Below are 20,601 nucleotides of genomic sequence, written 5' to 3' on the forward strand. Positions count from 1 at the left end.
AAAGCGTCTGCCTACAATGCAGGAGATCCGGGTTCGATCCCTGGGTTGGGAAGATCCTCTGGAGAAGGAAATGGCAACCCACTCCAGTATTCTTGCTTGGAAAATCCCATGGACGGAGGAGCCTGGTAGGCTACACAGTCTATGGGGTCACAAAGAGTCAGAGACGACTGAGTGACTTCACAGAGGTACCTGGCAGAAGCAAATATAAACAAATCCTGGAAAAACCTCTTTTTAATCTTGACTCCAAAGAACTTGCACAGATACAATTTTCAAGGAACATGAGCTCGCAGTCAATAAATTATAAACACGAGGAAGTAAGGTACTATGAATGAGCACCAACATGAAATGGGCAAATGAAATCAGATCTAAAAAGACTTGAAATCCTAGAATTATCAGCATAAAATAAGTGTACTTAATATATCTCAATAAAGCAAAATTTGAAAAGAAGCAAAGTTTTATTTTAAAAAATATTACTAAGCTGTTCTTTAGGGAAATTCTTTACTTAATCCACTGAGCTGTAACATAAACATAGCTAAAGTGCCTGATTCAAGATGGCTCAGGTCTGTGACTCATTACTATCCATCTTCAATTTAATACAGCCCACCCACAAAGTTTTAAAAGAATCGAGAAATAGATGATGAAGATTTCACAGAATGTCAGGCTCAATTTCACTACCACATTACCTGATGACAAGAAAACCTTGTATTACCCACATCAACCAGAATACAGAGGGCTAACTAGTCTCCTAGGGCTAAACTTTCAGTCATTACACTTAGCACCATTCACTGGCCCCATCACCAAAGATTACCTTCAACCACCAATGACTGGTAAGGTTATCACTTCATCTCTCCTAACCTTAGAACTTCTAAGGCACCTCTAGGGAAACCACTGTCCTAAAGGAGGTCAGTCTATAGGAATTCCAACTGGAAGGCCTATGGTTAAGTACCAAATCCAAGACAGATTGTGTCCCTACAGGAGAATTATAGGCATGATAAAAACTGGAAGTAATACTGTGTGAACATCTATTTTACTTCTTTTTAGGTCTTTTACTTCTGTAGGTTTACCTTTGTAGGTTTTACTTCTGTAGGTTCTCCATACCACAATGATTCTCAGTCTTTACTTCCTCGAGGAAGTAAACAAAGCTTTCTTTAAACAAAACTTTGTGGAAGTTCACTACATAGAACATATAAAAGCAGAGCTGCTGGAGGTCAAAAGTCTTGCCCTCCTCCCTCACATGTACCCCCAGGTATATTTGGAATTCCAAGGGCAATAAGGAACCATGTCTGAAAAACACTGGCCTGGTGATGATGTTATAATGATAATTATGATAATTTAATTTGACAATGATATCTTCATAGAAGAATAATAAGCATCAATACATTATAATCATGCCTCTATGTCAGCCTGTTCTGAGTATTGTGTATGCTCAGATATGTTGGATTCTTTGTGACCCCTTCAGGCTCCTCTCTTCATGGAATTTTTCACACAAGAACACTGCCATTTCCTCCTCTGTTGGATCGTCCCCACCCGGGGATAGAATCTGTGACTCCTACATTAGCAGCAAATTCTTTACCACCATGCCACGTGGGAAGCCGTCCTGAATAGAAGGCATATATTAAATGCTGACCCATCTCAGTTATAATTACTTTCTCTGTTTCAGAACTCTGACTCCTAGAAGCACAGAACTCTTCAGTTCAAGAGAAGCCATATTTGTACTGTGCATATAAGTTTCCACAGGTCACTATAGCTGCCTGACTTAGTGTTGAACATTTATAAAATATTTAGGCAAAAAAAATCGAGGGAGAAATGCTCAACTAACTAGTATATGAAGCATCAAGTACCTTAAGAAGCTCATAGGACCAAACTATCTACAAATAAGGATTTGAGAAGTTTCTTGTAACCACGGAAAAAACTGAAGTTACCTGTCATAGATGGGTTACCTCAATGAAAGAAAAAGGAGGTTTCAAATTTTACAGGTCAGTGGGGAATTTCCAGTACCTCCTTCATGCATTTGTAACGGGAAACTCATAAGTCAGGTTCTCTTTATAATGTGTCAGAAGAAGTGATGTGGGTTTTCTCATCATATTCTTAACCAGCATTAGTTATTTTACAAGATACCATGAAAACTAGTGGCATTTATGGAGTTCTTGTTTCTTTTAATATTTCTGTCCTACCACAGTGTCCTAATGTGGAGGGGTATTAACAAAACTGAATGAGAATTAGGTCTACCTGAGCGCCAAAGAATTGATGCTTTTGAACTGTGGTGTTGGAGAAGACTCTTGAGAGTCCCTTGGACTGCAAGAAGATCCAACCAGTCCATCCTAAAGGAGATCAGTCCTGGGTGTTCATTGGAAGGACTGATGCTAAAGCTGAAACTCCAATACTTTGGCCACCTCATGTGAAGAGTTGACTCATTGGGAAAGACCCTGATGCTGGGAGGGATTGGGGGCAGGAGGAGAAGGGGACGACAGAAGATGAGATGGCTGGATGGCATCACCAACTCGATGGACATGGGTTTGGGTAGACTCCAGGAGTTGGTGATGCACAGGGACGCCTGGCGAGCTGCGATTCATGGGGTCGCAAAGAGTCAGACACGACTGAGCGACTGAACTGACTGACTGACTGAATAATGGGATGGAATAACTTATGTTATTATCCACATGGAATACTTTGTTGCCACTTTTTAGCATGATGTAAAAGAAAACTTAAAAACGGGGAAAACAAGTTATACTGAGCAAAAATGGATCTAGAAAACTTTAATTCTAATTTTGAACTTTTTACAAGGTATACACAGTCCTAAGAATAAAATCTTGAAGCAGCCACACCAAAATATTTTCAGTGGCTACCTCAGAATGGTGGCTTTTTTTGTTGTTGTTTGAACTTAATACTTACCAAACTTTCTACTTAGAATCAGGAAAACAGTACATTTAAAAACAAAAAGAAATTTCCCTTTTAGTAAAATTGATACAATATACCTGAAGTTCCAAGGTTTGTACATTTCATAAATGTTGAGACTCATATCCCAATGCCAGACCTGTGTGACTGTGTAGCCAAACTCCAGCCACACCTGCTTTGGAGGGGACTCAGGTGAGCCAAGCCTAATTGTTCCTGGCAGCTTCCCTGATGACTGCCAAGCAGGATACCTGGGTTTGATCCCTGGGTCGGGAAGATCCCCTAGAGAAGGGAATGGCAACCACTCCAGTAATCCTGCCTGGGAATTCCCATGGACAGAGGAGCCTGGTGGGCTGCAGTCCATGCAGTCAAAGGAGAGTCAGACATGACTTAGCGAGTAAGTACGCAACACGCAGTGTAATAGGCTCCGTGTGGGAAAGGACACGCAGAAACAGCCAGGCACAGTTCCCAGTTCTCAGCCCATCACAACAGAACTGTCACTGTTTGGCTGTAACCCCATCAGTGACTGCACCAGGCCTATCTAGAAGCCTTTGCTTCTGTGAGGACGAGGCCTATTTAACTGTTTGTTTTCAGACTGCCTTTGTATTAACACAAAGCAGAAAAAAATCCTTGGACACATTTGCAATCTGAATGTCACCACCGTGTAATCAGTGGGGCAGAGTAATTGTTCAAAGCACAATCCGTGAAATCAGACAAATCTAGGTCCGGGTTCTGGCTCTACCATTCTCTAACTGCACAGGCTTGGGCAAGCTTTGTCATATCACAAGCTTCAGGTTGTCCATCTTTCAAAGAAGGTTGCCACACCAACCCACCCAGGATTTTAGTGAAGATTCAAAATACTTCTCAGTATACAGAGCCTCTGCTAATTTAATAAAAATATTTTAGAAGTCTAAATATACAGATTTTCAATTCATGCAGCCCACTACTGGGGATCAAAAAAAAAAATAATAGATATGATTTATTCTTAAACTCAAACTTAAAACACATCTTTCAGGGCAATGTCCAAGCTATATACACACTTCAAAACAATCATCTGAGCCAAAACTAAGCACTTGAATAGATGGTTCTATATTTTAAAGGATTCAGGCTCTGAAATAAGTTTGTGAACCATGCAAGAAGATTTCTAGCAAAATCTCATCATTCCTTATCTATATCATCTTCAATAACTATATTGAAAGTATCTGGGCACTGGTGCAAATGCTGGAGACACAACAGGATTACATCAGAAACATCAAGGTCCACCCTTACTCCCAAAGAAAGTGAGAGTGTTAGTCACTCAGTTGTGTCTGACTCTTTGCGACCCCACGGACTGTACCTCTCCAGGCTCCTCTGTCCATGGAATTCTCCAGACAAGAATACTGGAGTGGGTAGCTATTTCCTTTTCCAGGGGATCTTCCTGACCCAGAGATTGAACCTGGGTCTCCTGCATTGCAGGCAGATTCTTTACCACCTGAGTCACTGGGGAAGCCCTGTACTTCCTATACTGGCCTCATAAGCAATTCAGAATGCATCAACAAAGATATCAGAGCCTCTGTTAGAAAGAGGACATACTTTAATGATGTCTCATATGAACAATATATTCTCAGTAAAATTATACAGTTAGAAAATACTTGATTTTAATTTGCTAATTAATGCTATAAATATATATAATTATAAACCAAATAAGAAACCAAGAAATGGGAAAAAGTAACAAGAAATTGTGAAGAAGGTAGAGCAGAAGGTTACAATTCCATAAACATTTGCATATTTTTCCAACCCTGCTTCAAAAAGGGGAAAGGGCACAGTACACTGTCTTTATTGTGCACAGTACGGGACAGACAGACCCAGTGCTGAATTCCAAGTCTGCCTTTACTCTCTCGGAAATAGTAGGCCGGTTATTTAACCACGTGGAACCTCAGCACCCTCATCTAGAAAAGCAGGAGTTGTTTAACGTTCTCATGATGGTGTGATGATTAAAGAAATAAATTACTTGGCACAGGGTTCATTTAAAGTATTCTACATTGGTAGATGGGGTAAAAAACCCTAAAGTATCAACGTGACTTACAACATGACATAAAAAAAAAGAGCCAGTTAAAAAAAGAGCCATTAAAAAAGGAGCCTGTGAATCAAAAGATGGACATCCACTGAAAGTCACAAAATACAAAATAATGCATGACACTGACCCTGATGATAAACTTAGTTGAGAAGATAAGAATTATCACTATGAGCAAGAAAATGAAGTTTACCACTTAACACTGTAACTTGGTTGCGGGTGGGGGGCGGGTGTTGGAAGGTCAAGGAGACTAGCAGGTCAAATTCAGTGACTAATAAGGAACTGGTGAATCCAATGTAGCCACCACCCAATCAGACTCAGATATGGCCTTGATGTCACATAGGGTAGAGAAAAAGCCAATAAATAACAGCTTATTCAAAGGACACATTCACTGAGCTTTGATACTGGCTGGCCTATTCTCAGAAGAGAAGACAGTGAGGTTTCTGGTTAGAAATTTACTATTGCTTTCAAATGTCCAGAGTCAAATACTGTCTCTATTGTTTATCATCTGCCAAGCAATAGGAAGGGCTCCAGAGGGACTGATCAGAGCTGCTTAAGAAAGAGATAACTCATCCCATTTCTGTCTTTTATTGAGCCCATCTTTGCATGAAATGTTCCCTTGGTATCTCTAATTTTCTTGAAGAGATCTCCAGTCTTTCCCATTCTGTTTTTTTCCTGTATTTCTTTGCATTGATCACTGAGGAAGGCTTTCTTATCTCTCCTGGCTATTCTTTGGAACTCTTTGGAACTCTTTAGTATCTTCAAGAAAATTAGAGATACCAAGGGAACATTTCATGCAAAAATGGGCTCAATAAAGGACAGAAATGGTATGGACCTAAGAGAAGCAGAAGATATTAAGAAGTGGCAAGAATACACAGAAGAACTGTACAAAAAAGATCTTCATGACCCAGATAATCACAATGGTGTGATCACTCATCTAGAGCCAGACATCCTGGAATGTGAAGTCAAGTGGGCCTTAGAAAGCATCACTACGAACAAAGCTAGTGGATGTGATGGAATTCCAGTAGAGTTATCTCAAATCCTGAAAGATGGTGCTGTAAAAGTGCTGCACTCAATATGCCAGCAAATTTGGAAAACTCAGCAGGGACCACAGGACTAGAAAAGGTCAGATTTCATTCCAATCCCTAAGAAAGGCAATCCCAAAGAATGCTCAAAGTACCGCACAATTGCACTCATCTCACACGCTAGTAAAGTAATGCTCAAAATTCTCCAAGCCAGGCTTCAGCAATACATGAACCGAGAACTTCCAGATGTTCAAGCTGGTTTTAGAAAAGGCAGAGGAACCAGAGTTCAAATTGCCAATATCCACTGGATCATTGAAAAAGCAAGAGAGTTCCAGAAAAACATCTATTTCTGCCTTATTGACTACATCAAAGCCTTCGACTGTGTGGATCACAATAAACTGTGGAAAATTCTGAAAGAGATGGGAATACCAGTCCACCTGACCTGCCTCTTGAGAAACCTGTATGCAGGTCAGAAATTAACACTTAGAATTGGACATGGAACAACAGACTGGTTCCAAGTAGGAAAAGGAGTACGTCAAGGCTGTATATTGTCACCCTGATTACTTAACTTATATGCAGAGTACATTATGAGAAACGCTGGGCTGGAAGAAGCACAAGCTGGAATCAAGACTGCCAGGAGAAATATCAATAACCTCAGATACGCAGATGACACCACCCTTATGGCAGAAAGTGAAGAGGAACTGAAAAGCCTCTTGATGAAAGTGAAAGAGAAGAGTGAAAAAGTTGGCTTAAAGCTTAACATTCAGAAAACTAAGATCATGGCCTCTGGTCCCATCACTTCATGGGAAATAGGTGGGGATACAGTTGAAACAGTGTCAGACTTTATTTTTGGGGGCTCCAAAATCACTGCAGATGGTGACTGCAGCCACGAAATTAAAAGACGCTTACTCCTTGGAAGGAAAGTTATGACCAACCTAGATAGCATATTAAAAAGCAGAGACATTACTTTGCCAACAAAGGTCCGTCTGGTCAAGGCTATGGTTTTTCCAGTGGTCATGTATGGATGTGAGGGTTGGGCTGTGAAGAAAGCTGAGCGCCGAAAAATTGATGCTTTTGACCTGTGATATTGGAGAAGACTCTTGAGAGTCCCTTGGACTGCAAGGAGATCCAACCAGTCCATCCTGAAGGAGATCAGTCCTGGGTGTTCATTAAAAGGACTGATGCTGAAGCTGAAACTCCAATACTTTGGCCACCTCATGTGAAGAGTTGACTCGTTGGAAAAGACCCTGATGCTGGGAGGGATTAGGGGCAGGAGGAGAAGGGGGCGACAGAGGATGAGATGGCTGGATGGCATCACCGACTCGATGGGCATGAGTCTGAGTAAATTCCGGGAGTTGGTGATGGACAGGGAGGCCTGGCATGCTGAGATTCATGGGGTCGCAAAGAGTCAGACACGACTGAGTGACTGAACTGACTGACTGACTGAACTCATCCCATTACAAAGTCAAGTTCAGAGAACAACAGCCACTAGTGTGTATGAGGCCAGAGACTGAGGTCCTGCTCTCTGAAGGTTCCCAGAGAACGGCTCCACTTGACTTCCTATGGCAGAGTGTGCCACACCAGGCTCAATGCAAGCTCTAAGTCATGACATACCTCCAACAGCTACTGTTTTGCATTTATCACTGGGTTCCTTTAAAATTATTCTCATGTACACTTCCTGAGGCAGGATCTTGTCTTCTATTTCATAAGCTCTCTTGTCAGATACTTTTGTGTATTCCAAAGAACTTAATGGTGTACCTAGAAGAGAAGAGCAATTTAAGCTTAATCACCTTGAAAATGGAATTCCTATGTGGAAAGAGATCTTGCCAATGAATACACTTCACTGTAAACAAGAGCATAAATAAGTTTTAAAGTATCAGGTTGGAGACAAAAAATTCACAACTGACCTTCCCCACCCCCATATTTTCTCATTCCCATCTTTTCGTTTCTTTATCTCTTTCTTTCAAGCTTTTTATAAAAATTGTCATAAAATATGCATAACATAAAATTATCCCATCTTTTTTTAACTGAAGACTAAAGTCTGTAGTCCTCTATCTATGCCTCTATAATAGAGGCATCTCTCCTTCTATATATTATCTGTTATCTTCAATTGTCAACAAATAACTGATATTCACAAATTTTAGCAGTTTCACTATGAAAACAAAGGGCAGTTACTAAATTACCCACTTTAATAGTTGGTTGATAAAAAGGTGTTTTCCTCCAGGCTAAAACATTACCCTCATAAATGATACTTTTTATACTTACATATGTATAAATGGGTGGGTGCATAATCAGGAAGCTGGAGATAATGTTTTGCATCCAACAAATACTAAGAAAGTTGTTCATTTAGTCCCTCACTGATGGTGATTTGTACTTACATGTGAAAGAATGTGGAATCCAATGGCATCTATATTGATCATGTTAGATTTAATCAGTAACATTCTATTTCTTTTCTTTAGGTTAGTCTATTAGATGTGGGTTTTCAACTCTTTTCAGGATCACATAAGCCCTGCATCATAGGATATCTGCTGATAACCAAACCTGTTCTGAAGTGAAAGTGTCAGTTGCCCGGTCAGGTCCGACGCTTTGCGACACCATGGATTGTAACCCACCGGGCTCCTCTGTCCATGGAATTCTCCAGGCAACAATACTGGAGTGGCTTGCCACTCCCTTTTCCAGGGGATGCCACCGCTCAAATTTCAGGAGGATCTTGAACTCTTTGAAGACTATCCCTGGACCCCCAGGATAAAAACCCTAGGGATTTACATGGACCAAACTGGGTTCCTATCTTAAGCCAACTAGCAGGCTTAATTCTGTGATAGTCCCTAAGGACCTAGTTACACTAAGCAATCTCCCATTTTAACCAATCTTTATCCTATCTGTAAGAAATAGCGCCACCTTTGTAAATAATCAAATACAGTCAAAAGAAAGCTGTCACAAACTAACTAAAAACAAACAAAAAAGACTCTCTTGCCATTACCTTTAAACTGTTCAATTAAAGCTTCAGAGAAAAATATATTTATACAAAAGAACATTATCATCTTCTATTTTTGAGGGGGAGGGAGGGATATGCCAAATGGCTTGCAAGATCTTACTTTTTCAACCAGGGATTGAACCCACACCCTCGGCAGTGAAAGCATAAAGTCCTAACCATTACACTGCCAGGGAATTCCCAAGAACATCATCTTTTGACCAAAATAGAGTGTAAACACCTAAAGGTAAATCAAGGGCTCTCCCGCACCTAAAAAAAGTAAACCTCAGGAAATAGGGTGTCACCTTATATTCAAGACCTCACTAAGTCTTATGAAAAAAATCTGTTTACTTTGAGTAATGAAATAATGTTTGGGAAAATAATTTTAATTAATGCTATCCTTGGATGCTTATAGGTCACTTGACAGAAAGTGGTTAATAAAAAGAATCAAAGAAACAGATTGAACAATTATTTTCAGAGGTAGGATCTAACAATAGCAAATGTGAATTATCTTTTTTAAAGCCTTTTAAATATCACTTTCAAGAGCAACATGGATGTGGGGATTATGGATGCCCAGTGGAATAGGTCTTTTATCTCTACTTCCTTCTGAATCCCATTAAAATTATAGCAAAGAGGACAAAAGATATAAATCCATAAGGACAAAGAGAACAGAAAATTAGTGAGGACAACAGACATCAATGGCATTCTGTAAGCTGAAGGCAGAGATGACTGTTGAACAGAGTAGAGCAGAGGAAAGCAGGCCACAAGCTCAATGCCTTAGAAGCAAACAAAAATCCCCCTGATTGCTCCAGAAAGGCTCAGGAAATGGAGCTTCTGGTTCCTGGGAGAAGAGAGGAAGGAGCTGAGAAGAGGGAGGTAGACTGACAGACTGTATAAAAGGCAGTTGGACCCTTACTTTATACTTTAAATAAAAATGAACTCAAAATGGATTAAAACCCTAAATGTAAGACCTGAAACTATAAACCTCCTAGAAGAAAACATGGGGCAAAATCTTCATGACCCTGGATTTGGCAATGATTTCTTGACTATACACCAAAAGCATAGGCAACAAAAACTTTCAAAAGAGACAAATGAGACTGTATCAAACATAAAAACTTCTGTGAAGCAAAGGAAACCAATGAAGCAGAAGGAAATATTTGCAAATCATATTTGTGATAAGAAATTAATGCCGATAATGTAGAAAGAATTTCTACAACTCAATACGAAAAGCCAAATAACCCAAATAAAAAATGGGTACAAAACCTGAAGAGACATTTCTCCAAAAAAGATGTACAGACAGTCAACAAGCATATGATAGTATCCTCAACATCATTAACCATGAGGGAAATGAAAATCAAAACCAGATAAGAGACCATCTCACACCTGTGAGGATGACCACAATCAAGACCCAAATAACAAGTGTTGGCATGGAGAAAAGGGAACACTTTGTGCACTGCTGGTAGGAATGTAAAATAATGCAGCCCCTTTATGGGAAACAGCATGAAGGTTCTACAAAGAATTAAAACTGAACTACCCCATGATCCAATAATCCCACTTCCAGGTCTATTACCCCAGGCCCAAAACTGAAAGAGGGATCTCAAAGAGGTATTTGCACAAGCTTGTTCAATACAGCTTTATTTACAATAACCAGGAGGCAACAGATACATGGATAAAGAAGATGTGGTATGTAAATATAATAAAATATTATTTACTTCTTTTTTTTAACATATGGAACTTTGCTAAATGTTAATGCAGCAGCCTAGCTGGGAGCAGGGTTTGAGGGAGAAAGGATACATGTTCATGTATGGCTGAGTCCCTTCACTATTCACCTGAAACTATCCCAGCATTGTTAACCGGCTCTACTCCAATACAAAATAAAAAGTTCAAAAGGTAAAATGTTATTTACTCTTAAAAAAAAAAATGAAATACTGTCATATGCTACAAGGATAAACCTTGATTGAGGGTACTACACTAAATAAAATAAGCCAATGACAAAAGTAAATCCTGTAAGATTCCACTTATATGAGGCAACTGAAGAAGTCCAACTCTTTAAACAGAAAATAGAACAATGGTTGCTAGAGGCTAGGGCAAGGAGAGTTGATTAAAAGGGTATAGAGTTTCAGTTTTCCAAGAAGAAAAAATTACAGAGACCTGTTGCCTAACTATGTGAATACACTTAACACTACTATATTACACATTGAAAAGGTTAAGATAGTATATTTTAAATTATTATTTTTACCCCAATAAAAAAATTAAGGAGATTATCCTGATTTATTTAGATGGGTTCAGTGTAATCACATGCTGTGTGCTTAGTCACTCAGTCATTTCTGACTCTTTGCAACCCCATGGACTATAGCCCACCAGGCTGCTCTGTCCATGGGGATTCTCCAGGCAAGAATACTGAGTGTGTTGCTATGTCCTCCTCCAGGGCAACACAATCATAAGAGTCCTCAAAAATGAAAGAGGGGAGCAGAAGAGAAGGTCAAAGAAACGCAACATGAGATGTATCTGACCTGCATTGCCCCTTTAAAGGAGGGGGTGGGGGTGGGCCGAGAGCCAAGGAATGCAGCCAGCCTCTAGAAGCTGGGAAAGCAAGGGAATGGACTCTCCTCTAGAAAGGAACGTAGCCCTGTAGACAACCTTGACTTTGCTCCAGTAAGACCCACGCCAGACTTCTGACCTACAGAACTTTAAGGTAATAAACTTGTGTTATTTCAAACAATAACCAAAAAACGTAGGTAATACCCCAGGTCTTCTCCCCAACTGGTAGAGCCAGACCAACCGTCCCTACTTCCATGACGGAAAGTAGTTTACTCTCTGCAGAAAATGATATAGCAAGATTTCAGACTTACAGGGCCAGAATAGACACATCAAGAGCTCAATGGTTATAGGCTTGGGTGGTGAGACCTCTTGCCCCCTCCCCGCTGTGGCTCACTCAAATCCTCACAAGCAGGCTTTTACCCCACAAAAAGGTGAACAAAGGAGGACCTTTTGGAGAAATAGAAAGATCCAAGAAAAAAAGATTTGCAGATTCTGATATCTAGGAGTCAGCAGCTCAAACATCTGGGTTCCTACCCCAAAAACCTACAGTAAAGCCCACTAGGTAAACAAGTTTCCCGTCCATTTTTTATAGTCTCACTCCCAAATACGAACAGGCTATTAAAGTCTCACCATTAGAGAAAAGCCTCTAACATTAAAATCAGGGGCCAAAACAAGCTGATAAAAAGAGGAAACACAAATCAAGCTGATTAAAAAAAGAAAAGTATGACGAGCAGGCAAAAACTATGCAACAGTAAAATAACTTAATTCATATTCTCAAGTGAAAAGAGAAAACATTATTTCCATGAAATAAGACCAGGATCCCATTTTTAAATGAAATATTCAGAAGCCAATGAAAAATTAAATTTGAAATGAAAAATATGCTGGCAGAAATTAAAGTTCAAAACGTACTAAGAAAACCTCTTGGGGGGAAAAAAAACACAGAAGATAGCTAAGAAATATACATAAGAAAATTAGAAAATTAAGCCAGTAAGTCCAAATATCCAACTAACAAACAAAGAAAATAGAGAAAAGGGTGTAGGAAAGGAAATTATCAAAGAAACAGTGAAAGAAAAATTTCTAAATTAGAGGACATGAGTTTCTGAATTTAAAGGATCATGTACATCGATAAACTGTATGACATAGGTTCCAATATGGATTTCAGAATTCTGGGGATAAAGAAGAGTCAAACATTTTACAGAGAAATAAAACAGTTCACACACAACCAACTAGAAAACAAAATGGCTTGAGACACAGCTACATAAGTCTCAAAAAATTCAGTCATTAAAAAAAATACTGTCACAATAAAGCAAACATTAAATATGTATTTAAGCACGGGCTGTGACCTGACTGCATGAGGCAAGAAGTGTAGATGAGCACTGAAGGTAAAGAACTGTGTATGAAAGGCAAGTCCTCCGGAGGGCAAGTGTGTCAGTCTAAAATTAAAAAAATCCAGTGCCTCCACTTACAGCACACATCATGCCACTTAAAATTGGAAGGTGAGCATCAGAAAATATAACTAAAAGAGCTGAAAAATACTATCTTTGGATAAAGGAGCAATGGGGATATAAGAACAGGTACAGCTGCACTATTTTAGTTTTCAACAATGTACATGCGATTACCGCAAAATAAGTAAAATAAATGAATAAATGGATGGAAGGAAGAGAGGGAAGAAGGAAAGCAAGAATATTTAACAGAGCAAATCTACAAACTATTACACAGTGCAGATCTCCAATGTTCATCTATACAGAAAGAATGAAAATAGCAACTGTTCCAACATTATGCAAATAGATCCTTGTGACTTGGAACAAAATTTCCAATTACAGCACCATACATTAATTCCAAAAGTGCTATATCACCAACAAGTAAAATGATAACATACTTGGAAAATAGTACTGGATGCTTCAAAGATGACTCTAATAATGAAGACATTGACATCAAATACGGTATGTAAAGAATTGGAAGGAAATTATTCTGAAGTAGGAAAAAGTATTACTCATAAAATTATGTTTCATATAAATATGTTCTTATTAAATACACATGTGCAAGTAAATTAATTAAATGGCATAAGTATGTACTTGAATAATACTTCTATATCCCTAAAACATGCCTTATACATTGAAGTTGACCACAAAAATTGTTTTGTTCTTCTCAGTGGGAAAACATGAGAAATGTAAACTAAACATAACAGGTACATAAAGAAATTAATTCCATTTACCTGAATCATCTTATTTCTCTTTATCAGTCTTCCAATCTAGAAGAAAATAGGAAGTAAATTAAAGTGCATTCTTCTGGTAATGAGCTGCTTATAAGGGGAAAAAAAAAAACTGCTAAAATCCAAGGTGACTATTTACTTCTTGTCCCCTCGCCATAGCAAAAACCATTCTTCTGCACTTGCCAGCTAATTTCCAGCTGGAATGGTACTCACTATAATACAAAGCCATGCAGAAGCAAGCAGGTAAAGTCAATGCCAATAAAAAATTGCATCTAAGTGCATCTAAAGGTATCACATGAGTTTTCTTTTCACTTTTTAAACTTATTTATTTATTTGTTTTACTTTTGGCTGCACTGGGTCTTTGTTGCTGTGCAGGGCAGGGGGGAGGGGTGGGGGGGGCTACTCCCTAGTTGCCGGGCACAGCCTTCTCACTGTGGGGGCTTCTCTTGTGGAGTGTGGGCTCCAGAGTGCGTGGGCTTCCGTAGTTGTGGTGCGTGAGCTCAGCAGTTGTGAAACACAGGTTTCGTTGCCCCATGGCATGTGGAATCTTCCTGGACCAGGGATCAAACCCATGTCCTCTGCATTTGCAGGTGGATTCTTAACCACTGGACCACCAGGGAAGGTCTCACAAGAGTTTTAGACTCATATATTAATATTTTATAAATTATCTTATCACCATTCAGCTAAGTAACAGCTAACTGACAACAGTGAGAAAGATAAAGAAGCAATAAAGTATATTTTCAAAACATAAGAATTGTAACTCTGGAGTGAAAAAGGTAGCAACATGTTTATATTCAGTACTCTGTGATAAACCATAGTGGAAAAGAATATGAAAATGAATATATGTATGTATAACTGAATCACTTTGCTGGACAGCAGAAATTAATACAACATTGTAAATCAGTTATATTTATATAAAATGAATTTTAAAAAAGAGCATATCAAGTGAAACTATAGACCATGTAAATATGTTTATGGGTGGCTCAGTGGTAAAGAATCCACCTGCAATGCAGGAGAAGATGAAGGAGGCACAGGTTTGATCACTGGGTCAGGAAGATTCCCCTGGAGTAGGAAATGGCAACCCACTCCAGGATTCTTGCCTGGAAAATCCCATGGACAGAGGAGCCTGGCGGGCTGCAGTCCACGGGGTCACAGAGAGTCAGACACAAATGAGCAACTAAGCATGCACACACGGTCAAAGTTTATAAATAGACTTAAACCCACATCATCTTAAAGGTTTAGAAATGTTTCCTCACTGACATTCATGAACGAGTTTCTCAACTAAAAATGAAATATAACCCTTTGAAAATATATATATGTGAATATATACATGTGAATTACAGCATCTGCAAAAAGAGGGGGAAAATTACCTTTTAAAAAATAAACATTTGTATTAATGTACGCACAAAGAAAAGCACAGAAATCGTGTGTGTATGCGCGTGCTCAGTCATATCTGACTCTTTGCGAGCCCATGCACTATAGCCCACCAGGTTCCTCTGTCCACGGAATTTTCCAGGCAAGAATACCGAAGTGGCTTGCCATTTCCTACTCCACGAAAAGCAGAGAAATCTCGAGTGGATTAATTTTCCTGAAGTGAACACATACATGTAACCACCACTCTCCCCCAAAGGTCACCACTGTGATGACTTCAAATACCACATGTTAGTTTTGCCTATTGGATCAAGGGTTTTTCTGAGAGTCTAAGAATCTCTGCGTCTGAACCAAAATAAAATGCTTTAGGAAGAGAGAAGCAAGTAGTCAGAGACAGCAAGAAGATACTATTTCAGAAAGATGTTCACGTGTCTAAGATGGTACGACTATTTGACTGGCTGCGTGGTTGTGTGGAATCAATCTGCAAGGTCTCCAGAGACTGGAGGAAACGGAAGCTGTTTTGTGATATAAATAGCAGAAAAGGGCCCTCCTTCATGTTGTCCAGGATGTGTGTGCTGCTGGGAGTAAGATACAGAAAGTGGGAGCAGAGCAAAGGGGAGAAGGCAAGGCAGTTTGAATTTCCTTTCTACAGATACAAAAACACCTTTAAAATAAAGATAATTACCAAACTAGTAGGTTTAGTCTGTTGTTATTATTCAGTTGCTAAGTCATGTCTGACTCTTCTGACCTCATGGACTGCAGCCCATCAGGCTCCTCCGTCTATTGGATTTTCCAGGCAAGAATATGGCAGTAGGTTGCCATTTCTTTCTCTAGGGGATCTTCCCAACCCAGGGATTGAACCCATGTCTCCTGCATTGACAGGTGGGTTCCTTCCCACCTTCTAACAAGCTCGACTAAGTTAATGAGGTGTCACTTCATTTGATCTTCCAATTGCTCTGAAGATAGCCTATCTTATCTGCCTGTAGACAGGGAAGGATATTGAGTCTCAAAGCAGAGTGCCTAAAGTTAAACAGTTAGTAGGTGATGCAAAGTTGTTCTTCTTTACAGCTTGTATGCAAGGCTAGAGATACCGAAAACAAAAAGGAAAATGTTCACAGAAAAGAAGTCATTGTCATGAGATACAGAATATACTGTGTTATCCCTGCCCATGAATCATTAAAGGAAAAAGAACCAAGTAATTCAAATTCCCTAAAGTTTTTCTTCTGAATTACTAAAAAGTTAAATGATTCTTTTGCTTGTAAAGTAGGTCTACTCATCCTTCTGTACCTCAAAGGAGAAGTTTCAAAAGTAATGCTTAAATTTCACAAGGTATACATTTCTGACATGTTACTTTGTTTTAGCCACTCTGTATGGGGGACTTGAAAAGAACAAGGTGTCCCTCAGAGAAAGCCACAGATGCATGAGACAAGTGCTCAGGGCTGGTGCACTGGGAAGATCCAGAGAGATGGGATGGAGAGGGAGGTGGGAGGGGGGATCAGGATGGGGAACACATGTAAATCCATGGCTGATTCATGTCAATGTATGGCAAAAACCACTACAATATTGTAAAGTAATTAGCCTCCAACTAATAAAAATAAAAGAAAAAAAATTTTTTTTTAAAAACAAAGAGCTGGGGCCAAAAAGGGAACACTCTTCAAAACGGGAACTTGGTATTCCGTTCCTTGAGAGGGAGAGGAAATAAAATACCTAGAAAAGCTGTTATCAGACTATGTGACAAGGCCTTCTTGCATCCTCACTGATAAATACAAAATAATGTGCTGACGACAATAACTATGATTGTCACACATCATGAAATGCCTTCACATTTAGTCCCAAAAGAACCCTACCAGGGGGGAGGGGTCAGCATCACCAACTAATCAAATGCAGACACTGGGCCCAAACAGGTTATATATTTAACTTGTCCAAGGTCAGAAAATTGTCTTGTGACAAAAGCCACAAGTTTGTCCAAGAGCACAATGCAAGGAAGTAGGAAAGGGTCCCAAATCAAGAGCGTCGAATGCCCAAGACACAGGACAGTTTGGGTTTAATGATGAAAGCAACCAAATGTGGCTTTTCAATTCCAAATCATTTAATGATTATTTCACTATTTTCCAGTTTCAAGTTGTTTTTGATATGCCCTAAGCAAAGGTTATGAACGTGTCTTCCTTCTGTGAGATGGGGGGAAGTGTCTTGTTTGCCACTGGCTTGTGGACAGGAAATAAAAATAGGTCTGGATGGAGTCTTTTTATAGATGAGATAACTGCTAAAGCAGCTGAGAGCTCTCCAGCGATTGTCTTTATATGGGATCTAGCACAGGGGAAGCATAGTAAAAGCAGCAGGCTTGATGACAGTGGACACATGCTGAGCAGATACAATGTGAGTTCTTCCTAAGACTAGTGAGTAAGAGAGTTAACTATGTTCACCTTGCACACTAAAGCAGAAAAAAAAAATTACCCAAATTACACTTGGATGGCCGTGGCTCTAAACTTTCAATTATAACAAGTATAGTAGGGCAACGATCTTTGTAGACATTAACCCAGTGATACTCAGAAGAATACTGGGGGAGGCGGGACAGAGGAAGGTACCCTTTGCTTCTTCTCAATAATTCTGGTAGAGAAATACTCAAACTCTTGTGTTTCTACTACTGGTGACCTCCTCCCAAGAAAAAAACACACTGAAGTAAAAGATTCATAGTAAAAAGGAAGGATCCTGAGGAGCAAGTTTGAGGAAGGAAAAGACTTGAGTTCACAGCATTCTCTAAGGCCTGACACACTTCTACTTTACAAGCTTGTATTTGCAGGAGGGCCAGTCCTTCCAAGGCTTATGACCTCCTCTGAGATCAAAGAGGGCAACGGTCCACCTTGGGGCTGCTTGTGAGATTGACAGGAAGTGGTTGCCCAGGAAACAGCACCCGGAGACAATTCTGGAACCAGCTGCCACTGTCCACATAGACATAAGACACAGAAATCACAGCAGGCGTGCTTCGTTTTGTGGCAGCTGTGTCCCAAACACTACTATCATATTTCAGTTGCCTCTTCTCAGGGGGAAGACGGTGTAATTAGACTTGAATAATACAGAGAGACCAATAATAGCAAAAGATTGATTTAATTATATTTTTCCATTTTTATGAAAATTTCTGTTAGAATTACCCTTTATTAGAATACTAAAAACCACTGAAAGTTTCCTCATTGTCACTCATAAACAGCATGCTATGCCAATTAAATCTTAATTTTAAGAGAATTCAAAATCCAAAGTACAGAGTTAGTGCTTTCTTCCTCTAATATCTAACTCTCAGTAAACACAGTTTAACTGAAACTTTCCTTTCTTTCTTGGCTTGGAGAGGAATCTTTACAGTCTTAAGACTACAGTTGCAAAGCCCCAGGCATCCTGTCTAGTTCATGGTGACTGAAAGCTGCTGTCTCCTGCTGGAGACATCGCAAGGCTTCCTCCGGCTAGCAGCTGGAACCAGCACTCTTCAGGGAGAACATGGTTCAACTCCACCCAGTGAAAAAAAAAACAAGCAAAAAATTGGTTGCTCAGTCATGTCCAACTCTTTACGACCTCATGGACTGTGGCCTGCCAGGCTCCTGTCTATGGAATTCTCCAGGCAAGAATACTAGAGTGGGTAGCCACTCCCTCCTTCAGGGGATCTTCCCAACCCAGGGATCAAACCTGGGTCTACCTGCATTGCAGGCAGACTATTTATACTCTGAGCTACCAGGGAGGCCAGCCTTATTCTCTCCTTCACTGCAGCACATCCTTACTTTTTCCAAATTAAAACAATAACACAAAGAATAAACTGAATGTCTCCTCTCAGCCCTTCCCCAAAGCCTGCCTCAATTTGCAACCCATCTGGATTCTCTTGGGTAAATCACAAGAGTTCTTTCTTTGAGTTGCTTGGCTGAGGTGTAAGAGAAAACACAAAATATAAAAGACCATCCATTAACTAACTTCCCTGGGAGTTTAGCAACTGCCCAGTTTGCCTCTCAAATGGCCTTTCCTTTTCCCTTTTCCTCTCTAAAATGCATTCGAATAGAGAACAAGTTCATTGCAAAGAAAAGGACAGGTTAACAAATAGCAGTCTATTAAAATGTGGAAGCTGAAGGAGAGGATTTACTGGGGCATATCCACTCAGCATCTAGACACTAAGTGGGGCTCAGCTGAAAGATACCAGGGGAATACCCACCCAGTGGAAAGGTACTGGAGGAGGGGACGGGTGGAGTTTGATTCAAAGATATTGAGGAATACCTGGGTCTCGGCTGAAAGATACCAAGGTTGCTCAGTTGTAGGAGATTGGTCTGTGTTCAGTATAAGGTAAGAGGCTGATCTGATGCTCTTCCTCAATTCAGCTGCAGCAACAGAATTTGTCAGGACAAAAGTCAAGATATTGCATGAGAGGTTAGCTCCAAAGAAAAGGGACAAGACTTCTCCTGGCCAGTCATGGTTTTCTCAGGTAACTGAGAAATCTGCAGGAGTGGTGGAAACCACGTCTTCACATCATGCAGTGGTCCCATAAGGAAACCCACTTATTAATTAATTGCTTACCCACTCAGCGATCCGAGCAACCACAAGTAGTCTTAGACTGCCAGAGGGAGATACCATGACATGTAAAAACCAGGTGAATTGACTCTGGAGTGATTCTCAGAGAAGTCAAGCTCACAAAAAGCACACCAGCCCACCAAACAATTTCACTAGTAAATTTTACCTAGTGATAAAAATTCAACTTAAAATGGGAAAAAGAGCCTCTCAAACAGAGAAACAACGGGTATCAGAAAGCAGCCTCCAACACCCCAGCCAGGGTTATGTACATACAAAATTTATACTTCCAAGTACCTACTTAGTTGTGGAATTTATACTAAAGGAGATCTCAACCTAAAATGGCTAAATCAGGTTTTTGTTGATATTTTAAAACGGGTATTTTTGTGCACACAGTTAGAAAAGCTGGCTATAAGATCAAACGTACTGAACAGAATGCTTACTTTGGTATCTAGAAGCTTCTAAAAGAGGAAATGACAAAGTAACTTCTTTGCAGGAAACCAACAAGAAATTGCTTGAAACTTTATCAGAACTAGAAAAGGCCACTAGAACTAACTGCCTCTTCCTTCTGCTCTTCCCATGTATCCTCTTCTATTTGATCTCGATGGCCCAGAAGCTTTTTCTCTTCCAACTCTTCTACCTCCTGCTGCTTCCCTTTCCCTAGGAAAGGAGGGGGGGAAAATCAGAAGTATATAGCTCTCTTAGGGAGAAGGGAATCGTCCTCGGTGCTTACCTGTACACCCTGGACTCATACGAAACTTAGAGCCTTAGCTAAGGAATTTCCTAATCCAAGTTAGGATGGGGATTTGCTAAGGAATCTGAGTTAACCATGCAGTCCTATGAGCCAGGTTTTCAAATCTATATGAACTAACACAACTGTTAGTTTCTGAGAGAAAAGCGAGGGAATGAATAGAGAAAGCAGAATGGAAACACCCTTTAATGGACTTTGAATCACATAGTCCAGAGACTTGCACTGAACGTAAGGAATTAGCTCAGAAAT

At 39.9% G+C, this 20,601-nt stretch overlaps 1 protein-coding gene across 11 annotated transcripts in view; it reads right to left on the reverse strand.

Annotated features, from left to right (window-relative positions):
* Nucleotides 1–20,601, reverse strand: part of SGMS1 (sphingomyelin synthase 1) — a 324,458-nt gene that overhangs the window by 155,222 nt on the left and 148,635 nt on the right. For 7 of the 11 annotated variants that reach the window (XM_043926716.1, XM_043926710.1, XM_043926712.1 and 4 more), the window contains 2 exons: nt 13,698–13,733; nt 7,585–7,728 (listed from right to left, as the gene is read on the reverse strand). The exons of 1 other annotated variant lie outside the window; for it this stretch is intronic. The gene's annotated coding sequence lies outside the window, so the exon portion shown is untranslated. The remainder of the gene's footprint in view (nt 1–7,584; nt 7,729–13,697; nt 13,734–20,601) is intronic. 3 more of the 11 variants (XM_043926711.1, XM_043926714.1, XM_043926713.1) reach the window with 2 other exon arrangements.

This window comes from Cervus elaphus, chromosome 15, assembly GCF_910594005.1.
Source record: "Cervus elaphus chromosome 15, mCerEla1.1, whole genome shotgun sequence".
In the NCBI taxonomy this organism is placed as follows: Eukaryota; Metazoa; Chordata; class Mammalia; order Artiodactyla; family Cervidae; genus Cervus; species Cervus elaphus.